Below are 14,909 nucleotides of genomic sequence, written 5' to 3' on the forward strand. Positions count from 1 at the left end.
CTGATGACAGTAAGTCTTTCAAGTGTGTAAGAACGTTGGCAGATTGTGAGCAACTGCAGAGTGACATTGATAGAGTGTATGAAAGGTGTAAGATGTGGAAAATGGAAGTGAACGTGAAGAAGTGCTACCAGGTCATTTGTACTAGTAAGAATAAATGTATAGATTTTAATTATGGTATAGGTGGGGAGTTCCTGAAGAATGAAACGTGTGTGAAAAATCTGTATGTATTGTTGACCACTACAATTAGTTTTAGCAGACATATCAGACATACTGTTTCTAAGTGCATGCGAATGCTCGGTTTTATTAAACATTCATGTAAAAGTTCTACTCAAGTTAATGCATTAGCCCGATAAGGAGTCAGTTAGAATACTGTTGTCAGATCTGGTCACCTCACCAAATTCTTTGATTCACCGAATCGAAGCTGCTCACCGAAAGTTTTTGAGATTTTTATGTTTTAAGGCACATGTTTACTTCAATTCATTGTCTTATGCTGAAACTTGTAAGTATTTTAATCTCCCCAGCTTGGAACATAGACGATTATTTTTAGATGGTGTATTTCTTTTCAAATGTGTAAATAGTGTTTTTGATTGTCCATATGTAGTCGAGCAAATATATTTTTAGTACCTGATCGTAATCTACGATCTACTCGTTCAATTCAATTTTACTGCCAGAGAAGTCGTTTAAATGTTAGAAAATATAGTGTCTTAAAAAGAACTCAGTCAAATTTTAACTCTCTTTGTCTTGTTTCAGACTGTGATATGTTTTATTTGTCTCTAACCGCATTTAAAGCACGACTCATGAATGCCTTTTACCGATAGTTCCATATTTTGTACATTTAATAGTTCTATGTTTCACGTGACATTGATAGCTTTTCTAGTGTTATATTTGTTATACATTCTGTAAGTGGACCTCCGGGTCTGTAGAAGAATTGGAAATTGAAATAAAATGAATAAGTAAACAATCAATCTCTGCAGTAGAACAATGCCCATTGAAATGGTTGTTTTTATGTTGGTTTACCACGAATGGAATCCAACTGAATGTACACCGAAGCGAAACGAAGTGTGTGATGTTATGTTTTTCTCATATTGATTATCTATGTGTTATTCAACACAAAGGTAACGGTAGTGTTGATGATAAATTAATGATTTATAGAGATTGTTCAAGACAATGGACAGTATCCAGTGGCAGAATGATGGCGAACCTGAGCCGAGCACATCGGCAGGTATGTACATAGCAACAGGGATGTAGGAGACATAACCCTACACCGTTGTTTTTGACGATTTAACTCACTAACAATGACAACAAATAACAAAAAAAAAAAAAAAAAAAAATAAAAAAACAAAAACAAAGAAACAAGAACATAAAATATTTAAAAAATAAATAAATAAATAAAACAAAAATACCGATATGTCAACAGAATCTTAATTCAAACTCAAATTAAAAAATATGAAAAAAAATACCAGGAGAATAAGACAAGGAGTAAGGACATGCGTCATCGACAACATCCTATATATAAATAGAAGTCTGAACAGTTAGTCTGATTGAGATATGGCCGTATAATGTTGTGTTGTTGTTATTTCGTTGTATTATTTTCTGTAAATGAATTGAGTAAAAATTAAGCACTACTTAAGGATTCTGCCAAGTAAATTCATAACTGATGTATTTCCCGTTCTTTCGTGTTTACGTCAGGTATATATAAAGGACCTTGTCGAGTCCTTTATCTTAACGATCCCACTTAAATGTAAGGTAAGAATATTAGTTTAGTTCTGTCTGTTGTGAATGTTCAATTTATAAATGGGGAAAACCCAAGAAAATACCAGCATGTCAACAAAATCATACTCCCAATTCAAAGTCAATAAAACTAGGGCAAAATATGAACAAAAGAAATATTAACATGGGGACTTCTGAAAAAGTACAATTGGTACTCCGGAAGAATAAGTATCTTCCGCTTCATCAACGACAATCCCTATGTGATTTAAGTCTTCTACACCAACTAATGCTGTGTACAGGTTTTGGTTCATATATATTTAAAGCCGTGTTCCCGATGTCACGATTTCTATTGACAAACCTCTTACACAGTGTTTTGTGAAAAACATAATGTTGAAGATTACGGGAAATTTTTGTGTTAACAATCCTGATTTCGTTGGGAAATTTTATTTATATTTGGAGTGTGTCATCAATTAAACATGTGACATCTTCTGGTAGCTGAAGACTTACTATCGCCGATCCTGTTCAAGGGTATCGGAGAAATCCCTTACTAGAAACTCTGCTTAAGTTTATATTTTATGTTCTAAACTCTCTTGAACTACACTTGGATAATTTTCTTTTGTTTTTAGATAAGTAGAAGAAAGTCACTGTTTAGAATTATAATCAATGCCATGGTTTAGCATAATATCAAAGCTTGACTCGTTAGTATTTTTGTTGTTTTCAGTATGTATTATGTACAATTGATTTTTTATTTCCAGGAAATTCCTCCTCAAAAGCTCAAACAGAGGATTCCTCTAAAGTACCATCAGAAACACTAAAAGCTGAAGGTACGTCTATATCTGGCGTAAAACAGGTTTCGGAACTCTTCAAGCTAGTCGTTCTTAATTAATCGCGTTGCAGCTGATGTTAGGTGCGGCATATTCCTTAATAATCGAGCACTTTCACTGTCGTTGTTTCTGATGACGTCATATCTCATCGGTCTTAAATACACGATTGATATCTTAGAGCACCTTACTTGCGTTGGACGTTGGGTGTGTGTTTAGTAGATCAAATTGCACAACCATGTTATGTGTTATTAGACGGAGTATATAGGGGAGTTACAATTAGTGTTTCTTTTGACATGGGCTTCGTGTGCTTGCAACAGATTAGTGAATGGGTCACTCGATGAACATTTTATAGTGCCATCACAATGAACTGCCATAACCACGAGTCGAAAGCTTCACACTCAAACCGGCTACATTATACTGATTACGGACTAAACAGTATTTACTCATTTAAAACTGGACAGGAGCAGAAGATATTTTAAAAAGCCAATTCTTGAGACTTTATTTTGGCGTGGGATTGGAGGAGCGTCCATGATCGTCCTCACTAGGACGAATACTCCACAGTACGATAAAAATCGGGTAGATAAGACATAAGCATATAAAAGGTTACAGACAGGAGAAATAGCAAAATTTACAGCGAGATAGCAAATTTGTTTTGTTAACTTCAGTATCTTGTGTCACTTGTAGCAAACAACTGTCCCAAAACCTTTGGCGTTAGTCGTTTTAATTACCAGAAACAACGATACATACAATGACTGTAAACATATTTGTTGGTCGATACATTTATTTTTAGCATTCCGACGTACATAGGACTATAACAAAACTAGGAACTTCTACTGCTCTGATTACCTCCCTTAGGGCACTAGTTAAGCCGAGAACCCGCATCGTTCCGATTACCTCCCTTAGTGTACATAGGATACAAGGGAAGCAAAACATGTATCAGCCTGATTACCTCTCTTAGTGTACATAGAAACAAAGAAACAAGAACATAAAATATTTAAAAAATAAATAAAAAAAAATACCGATATGTCAACAGAATCTTAATTCAAACTCAAATTTAAAAATATGAAAAAAAAAAATACCAGGAGAATAAGACAAGGAGTAAGGACATGCGTCATCGACAACATCCTATATATAAATAGAAGTCTGAACAGTTAGTCTGATTGAGATATGGCCGTATAATGTTGTGTTGTTGTTATTTCGTTGTATTATTTTCTGTAAATGAATTGAGTAAAAATTAAGCACTACTTAAGGATTCTGCCAAGTAAATTCATAACTGATGTATTTCCCGTTCCTTCGTGTTTACGTCAGGTATATATAAAGGACCTTGTCGAGTCCTTTATCTTAACGATATCACTTAAATGTAAGGTAAGAGTATTAGTTTAGTTCTGTCTGTTGTGAATGTTCAATTTATAAATGGGGAAAACCCAAGAAAATACCAGCATGTCAACAAAATCATACTCCCAATTCAAAGTCAATAAAACTAGGGCAAAATATGAACAAAAGAAATATTAACATGGGGACTTCTGAAAAAGTACAATTGGTACTCCGGAAGAATAAGTATCTTCCGCTTCATCAACGACAATCCCTATGTGATTTAAGTCTTCTACACCAACTAATGCTGTGTACAGGTTTTGGTTCATATATATTTAAAGCCGTGTTCCCGATGTCACGATTTCTATTGACAAACCTCTTACACAGTGTTTTGTGAAAAACATAATGTTGAAGATTACGGGAAATTTTTGTGTTAACAATCCTGATTTCGTTGGGAAATTTTATTTATATTTGGAGTGTGTCATCAATTAAACATGTGACATCTTCTGGTAGCTGAAGACTTACTATCGCCGATCCTGTTCAAGGGTATCGGAGAAATCCCTTACTAGAAACTCTGCTTAAGTTTATATTTTATGTTCTAAACTCTCTTGAACTACACTTGGATAATTTTCTTTTGTTTTTAGATAAGTAGAAGAAAGTCACTGTTTAGAATTATAATCAATGCCATGGTTTAGCATAATATCAAAGCTTGACTCGTTAGTATTTTTGTTGTTTTCAGTATGTATTATGTACAATTGATTTTTTATTTCCAGGAAATTCCTCCTCAAAAGCTCAAACAGAGGATTCCTCTAAAGTACCATCAGAAACACTAAAAGCTGAAGGTACGTCTATATCTGGCGTAAAACAGGTTTCGGAACTCTTCAAGCTAGTCGTTCTTAATTAATCGCGTTGCAGCTGATGTTAGGTGCGGCATATTCCTTAATAATCGAGCACTTTCACTGTCGTTGTTTCTGATGACGTCATATCTCATCGGTCTTAAATACACGATTGATATCTTAGAGCACCTTACTTGCGTTGGACGTTGGGTGTGTGTTTAGTAGATCAAATTGCACAACCATGTTATGTGTTATTAGACGGAGTATATAGGGGAGTTACAATTAGTGTTTCTTTTGACATGGGCTTCGTGTGCTTGCAACAGATTAGTGAATGGGTCACTCGATGAACATTTTATAGTGCCATCACAATGAACTGCCATAACCACGAGTCGAAAGCTTCACACTCAAACCGGCTACATTATACTGATTACGGACTAAACAGTATTTACTCATTTAAAACTGGACAGGAGCAGAAGATATTTTAAAAAGCCAATTCTTGAGACTTTATTTTGGCGTGGGATTGGAGGAGCGTCCATGATCGTCCTCACTAGGACGAATACTCCACAGTACGATAAAAATCGGGTAGATAAGACATAAGCATATAAAAGGTTACAGACAGGAGAAATAGCAAAATTTACAGCGAGATAGCAAATTTGTTTTGTTAACTTCAGTATCTTGTGTCACTTGTAGCAAACAACTGTCCCAAAACCTTTGGCGTTAGTCGTCTTAATTACCAGAAACAACGATACATACAATGACTGTAAACATATTTGTTGGTCGATACATTTATTTTTAGCATTCCGACGTACATAGGACTATAACAAAACTAGGAACTTCTACTGCTCTGATTACCTCCCTTAGGGCACTAGTTAAGCCGAGAACCCGCATCGTTCCGATTACCTCCCTTAGTGTACATAGGATACAAGGGAAGCAAAACATGTATCAGCCTAATTACCTCTCTTAGTGTACATAGGTTTGTAGTGAAGCAGAGAACGCCTATTGTTCTGATTATCTCCCTTAGTGTACATAGGACACTAGTCAAGCCGAGAACCCGTATCGTTCTGATTACCTCCCTTAGTTTACATAGGTTTGTAGTGAAGCAGAGAACGCCTATTGTTCTGATTATCTCCCTTAGTGTACATAGGACACTAGTCAAGCCGAGAACCTGTATCGTTCTGATTACCTCCCTTAGTGTACATAGGTTTGTAGTGAAGCGGAGAACGCCTATCGTTCTGATTATCTCCCTTAGTGTACATAGGATTGTAGTGAAGCCGAAAGCCCCTATCGTTCAGATTGCCTCCCTTAGTATTCATAAGATTCTAGTGAAGTTTTTACTTCCAATGACTTTTTTATTTGTGAGAACACAAGACTTTACTATCTAACACCAGACAGATCAATGTTAATGTTAAAATTAAAAGTAAACTCATCTAAAAAGACGCTTTATAGAGTTGAGTCGTGACTTCTTAAAATCCCGGCAGTTCTCGCGATGTCGTATCTGTATGTCTCCACTTTCTCTCCACCCTCCGACAGGTAAAAGTCTTAACTAAATAAATCATTATTTTTCATTATAGTATTTGCAAGAATAGCAGAATGGTAAACATGTGGTTTGATTTCCTACAAATTCCTGTAGGGTTTGATTGAGTGCATAATTTTTAATTTTCGTTCACAGGTATCGATCCAAACATTGTTAAAAAGGCACTCTCTGATAAGAAGTGTGAAAACAAAGGAGGATTTGACTCGCATGAGGATCGGTTGAGATACGTCTGTCAAAACCATGGACTGCAATTTAGACCATTAAAGTCCACGGGATTTTTTGAAGCTGTATGTGATCAACAGGTTCGAATGTTTGAGAGAAAAACCAAACAAACAAGTGAAGAAGATATACGTGAAAGATCTGAAAAACATGATAGTTATAGCGCACGCTGGGATCTTGTAAAGTTCCTCGAGGAACCAAAGAACAGAAAATATAAGGTAATGATTAAACAGACTTCATAGCTTCAGTGTTAGTGTTGCATTTCTCTTACATTTTACCGTCAACAGAATGCGATCGACGCAGAAAATTACACATGCTATCCCTTCGAATCAGTCACAAATTTCCGAAGATATGAAAGAACTGCATTAAGATTTCAAGAGTATATATATAAGAACCTGGATTTGTCTGTCCAAGGACGGAGATGTGAATGGTATATTAAAAGGATGGACTGCCTAGATTTCCTGTACAATGATGGAGGTGTGAATGTGGCATATGAAAAGTATTGACTGCCGATATCGATCAATCCAAGGATGAAGGTGTGGGTAGTTTATTGAAAGGATGATCAATTACGGACTGTCCGTCAAAGGATGGAGGTATGATCGGTATAGTGAAAGTATGGATAAAGTAAACCACACCGTCCTTGGACGGAGGTGTGAGAGTGATATATTGAGAGTGTGGACATACTAGATTAGACCGTCCTTGGACGGAGATGTGAGAGTGGTATATTGAGAGAGTGGACATACTAGATCAGACCGTCCTTGGACGGAGATGTGAGAGAGGTATATTGAGAGTGTGGACATACTAGATCAGACCGTCCTTGGACGGAGGTGTGAGAGTGGTATACTGAGAGTGTGGACATACTAGATCAGACCGTCCTTGGACGGAGGTGTGAGAGAGGTATACTGAGAGTGTGGACATACTAGATCAGACCGTCCTTGGACGGAGGTGTGTATATTGAGAGTGGTATATTGAGAGTCTGGACATACTAGATCAGCCCGTCCTTGGCCGGAGGGTTGAGAGAGGTATATTGAGAGTGTGGACATACTAGATCAGACCGTCCTTGGACGGAGGTGTGAGAGTGGTATATTGAGAGTGTGGACATACTAGATCAGACCGTCCTTGGACGGAGGTGTGAGAGTGGTATATTGAGAGTGTGGACATACTAGATCAGACCGTCCTTGGACGGAGGTGTGAGAGTGGTATATTGAGAGTGTGGACATACTAGATCAGACCGTCCTTGGACGGAGGTGTGAGAGTGGTATACTGAGAGTGTGGACATACTAGATCAGACCGTCCTTGGACGGATATGTGAGAGTGGTATATTGAGAGTGTGGACATACTAGATCAGACCGTCCTTGGACGGAGGTGTGAGAGTGGTATATTGAGAGTGTGGACATACTAGATCAGACCGTCCTTGGACGGAGGTGTGAGAGAGGTATATTGAGAGTGTGGACATACTAGATCAGACCGTCCTTGGACGGAGGTGTGAGAGTGGTATATTGAGAGTGTGGACATACTAGATCAGACCGTCCTTGGACGGAGGTGTGAGAGTGGTATATTGAGAGTGTGGACATACTAGATCAGACCGTCCTTGGACGGAGATGTGAGAGAGGTATATTGAGAGTGTGGACATACTAGATCAGACCGTCCTTGGACGGAGGTGTGAGAGTGGTATACTGAGAGTGTGGGATATGTGAGAGAGGTATATTGAGAGTGTGGACATACTAGATCAGACCGTCCTTGGACGGAGGTGTGAGAGTGGTATATTGAGAGTGTGGACATACTAGATCAGACCGTCCTTGGACGGAGGTGTGAGAGTGGTATATTGAGAGTGTGGACATACTAGATCAGACCGTCCTTGGACGGAGGTGTGAGAGTGGTATATTGAGAGTGTGGACATACTAGATCAGACCGTCCTTGGACGGAGGTGTGAGAGTGGTATATTGAGAGTGTGGACATACTAGATCAGACCGTCCTTGGACGGAGGTGTGAGAGTGGTATATTGAGAGTGTGGACATACTAGATCAGACCGTCCTTGGACGGAGGTGTGAGAGTGGTATATTGAGAGTGTGGACATACTAGATCAGACCGTCCTTGGACGGAGGTGTGAGAGTGGTATATTGAGAGTGTGGACATACAAGATCAGACCGTCCTTGGACGGAGGTGTGAGAGTGGTATATTGAGAGTGTGGACATACTAGATCAGACCGTCCTTGGACGGAGGTGTGAGAGTGGTATATTGAGAGTGTGGACATACTAGATCAGACCGTCCTTGGACGGAGGTGTGAGAGTGGTATATTGAGAGTGTGGACATACTAGATCAGACCGTCCTTGGACGGAGGTGTGAGAGTGGTATATTGAGAGTGTGGACATACGGAGGTGTGAGAGTGGTATATTGAGAGTGTGGACATACTAGATCAGACCGTCCTTGGACGGAGGTGTGAGAGTGGTATATTGAGAGTGTGGACATACTAGATCAGACCGTCCTTGGACGGAGGTGTGAGAGTGGTATATTGAGAGTGTGGACATACTAGATCAGACCGTCCTTGGACGGAGGTGTGAGAGTGGTATATTGAGAGTGTGGACATACTAGATCAGACCGTCCTTGGACGGAGGTGTGAGAGTGGTATATTGAGAGTGTGGACATACTAGATCAGACCGTCCTTGGACGGAGGTGTGAGAGTGGTATATTGAGAGTGTGGACATACTAGATCAGACCGTCCTTGGACGGAGGTGTGAGAGTGGTATATTGAGAGTGTGGACATACTAGATCAGACCGTCCTTGGACGGAGGTGTGAGAGTGGTATATTGAGAGTTTGGACATACAAGATCAGACCGTACTTGGACGGAGGTGTGAGAGTGGTATATTGAGAGTGTGGACATCAGACCGTCCTTGGACGGAGGTGTGAGAGTGGTATATTGAGAGTTGGACATACAAGATCAGACCGTTCTTGGACGGAGGTGTGAGAGTGGTATATTGAGAGTGTGGACATACAAGATCAGACCGTCCTTGGACGGAGGTGTGAGAGTGGTATATTGAGAGTTTGGACATACAAGATCAGACCGTTCTTGGACGGAGGTGTGAGAGTGGTATACTGAGAGTGTGGACATACTAGATCAGACCGTCCTTGGACGGAGGTGTGAGAGTGGTATATTGAGAGTGTGGACATACTAGATCAGACCGTCCTTGGACGGAGGTGTGAGAGTGGTATATTGAGAGTGTGGAGACGACCGTTCTTGGACGGAGGTGTGAGAGTGGTATATTGAGAGTGTGGACATACAAGATCAGACCGTCCTTGGACGGAGGTGTGAGAGTGGTATATTGAGAGTGTGGACATACAAGATCAGACCGTTCTTGGACGGAGGTGTGAGAGTGGTATATTGAGAGTGTGGACATACAAGATCAGACCGTCCTTGGACGGAGGTGTGAGAGTGGTATATTGAGAGTGTGGACATACTAGATCAGACCGTCCTTGGACGGAGGTGTGAGAGTGGTATATTGAGAGTGTGGACATACTAGATCAGACCGTCCTTGGACGGAGGTGTGAGAGTGGTATATTGAGAGTGTGGACATACAAGATCAGACCGTCCTTGGACGGAGGTGTGAGAGTGGTATATTGAGAGTGTGGACATACAAGATCAGACCGTCCTTGGACGGAGGTGTGAGAGTGGTATATTGAGAGTGTGGACATACTAGATCAGACCGTCCTTGGACGGAGGTGTGAGAGTGGTATATTGAGAGTGTGGACATACAAGATGTCCTTGGACGGAGGTGTGAGAGTGGTATATTGAGAGTGTGGACATACTAGATCAGACCGTCCTTGGACGGAGGTGTGAGAGTGGTATATTGAGAGTGTGGACATACTAGATCAGACCGTCCTTGGACGGAGGTGTGAGAGTGGTATATTGAGAGTGTGGACATACAAGATCAGACCGTTCTTGGACGGAGGTGTGAGAGTGGTATATTGAGAGTGTGGACATACAAGATCAGACCGTTCTTGGACGGAGGTGTGAGAGTGGTATATTGAGAGTTTGGACATACAAGATCAGACCGTTCTTGGACGGAGGTGTGAGAGTGGTATATTGAGAGTGTGGACATACTAGATTAGACCGTCCTCGGACGGAGGTGTGAGAGTGGTATATTGAGAGTGTGGACATACAAGATCAGACCGTTCTTGGACGGAGGTGTGAGAGTGGTATATTGAGAGTGTGGACATACAAGATCAGACCGTTCTGGGACGGAGGTGTGAGAGTGGTATATTGAGAGTTTGGACATACAAGATCAGACCGTTCTTGGACGGAGGTGTGAGAGTGGTATATTGAGAGTGTGGACATACTAGATAAGACCGTCCTCGGACGGAGGTGTGAGAGTGGTATATTGAGAGTTTGGACATACAAGATCAGACCGTCCTTGGACGGAGGTGTGAGAGTGGTATATTGAGAGTTTGGACATACAAGATCAGACCGTTCTTGGACGGAGGTGTGAGAGTGGTATATTGAGAGTTTGGACATACAAGATCAGACCGTTCTTGGACGGAGGTGTGAGAGTGGTATATTGAGAGTGTGGACATACTAGATCAGACCGTCCTTGGACGGAGGTGTGAGAGTGGTATATTGAGAGTGTGGACATACTAGATCAGACCGTCCTCGGACGGAGGTGTGAGAGTGGTATATTGAGAGTGTGGACATACAAGATCAGACCGTTCTTGGACGGAGGTGTGAGAGTGGTATATTGAGAGTGTGGACATACAAGATCAGACCGTCCTTGGACGGAGGTGTGAGAGTGGTATATTGAGAGTGTGGACATCCTAGATCAGACCGTCCTCGGACGAAGCTGTGAGAGTGGTATATTGAGAGAGTTGATATAGATTAATTCCAGAGAAACGACTCTTTCGAATTTGTTTTTTCGTTTTAAATTTTTTCCACACAACTGGTCCATCATTCGGCTTAGATGAAACAGGTTTTATAAAGGTTGCACAATGGGCTCCTGAAGGTCACGTGCTATTTGTAGGGTTACAAACAGCGATTGAATTTGGAAATGTTAGGTTAGCATACCTGAACACATATCTAAAGCATAATGCTTATTATCAGTTCTATTTCACCATTTGTAGTGTTGAGTGTCAGTTATAATTAATGTTTCTATTGGCACAGGCGATGGGTAGAGATTTGAACCTTGAAGAGTATTTACCAGGCAAAAAAGAATTTAAAGGCTGGTTAAACGAAGTAAAACATGGAACCACAGAGATAGATCATGTGACAGTGATTGCTATGGCCATGTGTAAACAACAGAACATATTACTGATCACAAGTGCGGCTAGTACATCTGAGGGTACACTGGACGAAAATAACACAATTACCATAATACCTGGTCTTAATGGGAGGCGTCATGACATCGACATTGACAAGGACATCCTTCTTGGCTACTATGGGAAATCCTGCTTTCGAAGCCTTGAGCCAATATTAGATCTGAAAATGGCCTTACATAGTAAAGGTGATTTGACTGGGTTTGAAGTCGTACACTTATTGTGTATTGTCTTCAAACAGCATTTTGTTAATGTTTGTGCTATGGAATTTTAAAAGTTATTTTTCGGAACGTAGTTAAAAGCTTTTACTTGTTTCGTTAAAAGTCAGTTACGATTGGAATTTTTAAAGTTATTTTTCGGAACGTAGTTAAAAGCTTTTACTTGTTTCGTTAAAAGTCAGTTACGATTGGAATTATTATTTTTTATAATACATATCCAACTTGTATAACACCTATCCACCTTGTATAACATCTATCTCCCTTGTACAACATCTATCTACCAACTATCTACCTTGTATAAGATCTATTTACTTGCATAACACTTATCTACCTTTTAAAACATCTATCTTCTTTGTATAGCACCTATCTATATTGTTTAACATCTATCAACTTGGTATAACATCTATCTACCTTGTGTAACACCTATCAACTTTGTGCAACACCTATCTACTTTGTGTAAGATCTATCAACTTGGTATAACATCTATCTACCTTGTGTAACACCTATCAACTTTGTATAACACCTATCTACCTTGTGTAACACCTATCAACTTTGTATAACATCTCTCTACCTTGTATAACATCTTTCTACCATCTATCTACTTTATATAACATCTATTCACCTTGTATAACATCTGTTTATATTGTAGAACATCTATTAATGCCAAATGTTGTTTTTCTATGGTAATTAGATAATGACTCGTGTTTTTATATACAGAAGAACTGTCACGGCAAATTGAACTGAAGCTGCATCTTGAGCAAGGTAAGCGATTGACGTTAAGCTGTTCATACAAGACGTGAGACAAAAATGCCCGATTTCTCAAATTGTCCGTTACTTGTTCGTGCATTTGATATTGACGTTGAAAAACAAAAACAAAATTTGATAACAAGCCATGGAATTGTTTCTTAAGGACCCATTATCGCCTGTAAGAGATTGACTTATATACTTTTTGTTGTTGTATACTTCAGGAATATACATCGGCTTCGAATATGTCTGTAATATAATTGTATATTTCAAAAGGATAATACTGATTATCAAGTATATTGTGACCAGGAATGGTGTCATGATGGATGTCTTTGACAGCATTTTATGTGGTATTATCGTAAGTCGGTGTCAGTACCGACCTATCACAATGAGGCCTTCGCAAACTCATCGCAGCCTCACGAAACGCATGTACTTATTTCCAACACATAGGAAGTCCGCCTCAAATGGCCATGATTGTGATAGGTCTTGCTTTGATATAAACAGAAACCAACTCGTGACTCCTCGACATTAGCATTTCTTGTAATTTTCTTAAATTTCATAACACGATACAAAGAATGGTTATTATAATGATACACTCATTTATCGTTGTTGTATGCAGTAAGTCATACACCATTGTTCATTTTCTCTTAAAACATTTTTTTATGAAGTTTCAGTCGAAAAGAACAAAGCAGGTTCATTCTTACGTCTTCAAAAAATAGGATGTAGTGTTTTTTTTATCGAGGAATGCAGTTCTTGTTTCTGTTCATAGGTATCGACCCCGATATTGTAAAAAGGGCTCTAACTACTAAGTATTGTCTGAACACATCTAAGGAACATTTGAAATACGTCTGTCGAAATCATGGACTGAAGTTTCGACATACGAATGAGAGCTTTTTTGAAGCTGTGTGTGATCAGCAGATTAGGATACACAAGAATGTTAATGAACAACAGAAGCCTGAAAGTCTTCGGAAGGAACTTGCAGGGTTTCTACAAAAAACAAAGGAATATGAGGTAAAGTTTACTAATGCAATACTGCTTCTTTTTAGCAGCTATGGTGTTTGTCAAAACGGCTGCCTTGTATGCTGCATTTGTATCCAAAAATCATTATGTAATTTGGTTACTAAGAAAGTGAGATATTTTCAAGTAAATCTTAAGTTTGAAATTAGTTCGGATTTCAATGTAAGAAACAGCAAAATTAAATGAAACCTAATCTGAGATCCCATATGGATACTTAACCGAAGTTTTATACCAAAAATATATGAAAACTCTCTTATTTTCATGAAATATGAAATGGTATATCTTAATGCACGCATTTGACCTCAGTGCCATCATCGTAATTGGGTGTTCTCGGTGATTTAAATTTGATGTACTTGATTAGTGAGATCTGTGTAAACGTTAAATGTGAAATATAAGTGAAGTTTGTTCCACGAGGAGAAGTAACAAACTTTGTTTCGAAAAAAATGTTTTCATCGGTTGTTATCGTCATCGTCATAATTAAGGCAGATATATATATTAAATAATCAATTTCATTATTGTGGAGGTCTTTGTTGCTAAATTTCGTTATATCAATGTGAGGTAACTGATATCAGTCATTTGTAAGAAAGTCTCGTTGCATTAGTGTGAGGTAACCGTTATTCGTCATATGTAAGACAGTCTTGTTATATCAGAGTGGAGTAACCGTTATTCGTCATATGTAAGACAGACTTGTTATATCAGAGTGGAGTAACCGTTATTCGTCATATGTAAGACAGTCTTGTTATATCAGAGTGGAGTAACCGTTATTCGTCATATGTAAGACAGTCTTGTTATATCAGAGTGGAGTAACCGTTAATCGTCATATGTAAGACAGTCTTGTTATATCAGAGTGAGGTAACCGTTGTTCGTCATATGTAAGACAGTCTTGTTATATCAGAGTGAGGTAACCGTTATTCGTCATATGTGAGACAGTATTGTTATGTCAGAGTGAAGTAACCGTTATTCGTCATATGTAAGACAGTCTTGTTATGTCAGAGTGAAGTAACCGTTAATCGTCATATGATAATGACTTCACATATGTTCCCAGACAAGAAGTGGAGTAATTGATTTAGAAGAACACATACCTGGTGAGCAGAAGTTTGGAGACTGGTTAGAAAAACTAAAAGATGGAACCTTAGAGGTTGACCACGTGGTAATGATTGCTATGGCCATGTGTAAACGACAAAACATCTTACT

The sequence above is a fragment of the Ylistrum balloti genome, unplaced genomic scaffold (genome assembly GCF_031769215.1).
Source record: "Ylistrum balloti isolate Yb309-2 unplaced genomic scaffold, AGI_CSIRO_Ybal_v1 Utg370042, whole genome shotgun sequence".
Taxonomy (NCBI): domain Eukaryota; kingdom Metazoa; phylum Mollusca; class Bivalvia; order Pectinida; family Pectinidae; genus Ylistrum; species Ylistrum balloti.